A 1,320-nucleotide genomic window follows, 5' to 3' on the forward strand; every position below is an offset into this window, starting at 1 on the left:
GGAAGAAGGGTGGTGTGGAGGAGCTGCGTGCCCTGGGAGCCCCCGGAACATCGCCTGAAACATCCCTAGAGCGTCCCCAGAGCATTCTAGAGACAGTCCAGAGTACGACCCCAAAGAGTCCTCACAGAGCATCATTCCCACAACTCCCCGGAGCATCCTGCAGACGCCCTCGAGAGCGTCTCCCCTCAAGCATCCCAAAAACACCCTCCAGGTCATCCCTCTGAAACATCCTCCCAGGCATCCCACAAACAGCCTTCAGAGCATCTCCCTGAAACATCCCATAAAGCATCCTAAAAACGCAATCTAAACCCTGAAAACATCATTTACCGGGAGCCCATAAATCCCACCAGGCACCCCCAAAAGACCCCCCAAAACGTCCCTCCAAGCATCTCTGAAGCACCCCTACAACATCCCACTGAAACATCCCCCAGAGCAACCCAGCAGCGTTCCCAGACCGTCCCAGAGCATCTCCTCAGAAAACCCCTCCCAGCACCCCAGGAGCTGCCCTCTAGCATTCCCCAAGCCGTCTCCCAAAGCATCCCCTGAAAGATCCCCCACAGCATCCCACCTCTGAACATTCGCCAACATCCCCCTAAAATCCCCGAAAGTCCCCCCAGATCACCTCCCTAAGAACCTCCAAGCATCCATCAGTGCTCCCCCCGCAAAAGCTCCCCCAAAATCGCTGAGCATCCTCCAATGTGCCCCCAGAGCCCCCCAGTGCCCCCCAGACGCCCCCAAACACCTCTGAGCATCCCCGGATGCATCCTGAGCCACGCAGGCAGCCCGGGGCAGCTCAGCGGCGCTGCGAGGAGCTGGCAGCGCTCTGTGGGACGCAGCTCCGGGCAGCCTGCCCCGCTCCCGCTGCCCCATTGAGCCGTGCCGGGAACTAATTGGCACTGGAGCTGGAACGCAGCCTGGAAACAGCAAAAAGGGAGCGCAGGTTGGAGGTGGGGGCAGCTTTGCAAAATGTGACCCCCCAAAAAATAACGACAGCAACAACAACAAAAAAAACACAAGGAAATGGGACGCAGCACCCTGCTCCCCAAATCCCCCGGGACGTTGCAGCCATCCCATGGAAACGGGGCAGAAAATTGCAAATCTGGGTGATTTCTCCCCAAACAAGTGTCAGCTCGGGCTGCCGGGGAGGCGAAACACACAGGGCTCTATTGAGAGAGCGAGGGACAAATAAAAAAAGGGAAAAAAAAAATTGCCCGGGCTTAGGGCCAGCAGCACGGAGGGACGTGCCCGGAGCGGGACCGCACCGCAGAGCAGGGCCCTGCAGCCGGCCCGAAATGTGGGGAGCTGCGGGCACCCCGCGCC

The sequence above is a fragment of the Meleagris gallopavo genome, chromosome 26, assembly GCF_000146605.3.
Source record: "Meleagris gallopavo isolate NT-WF06-2002-E0010 breed Aviagen turkey brand Nicholas breeding stock chromosome 26, Turkey_5.1, whole genome shotgun sequence".
NCBI classification, from domain to species: domain Eukaryota; kingdom Metazoa; phylum Chordata; class Aves; order Galliformes; family Phasianidae; genus Meleagris; species Meleagris gallopavo.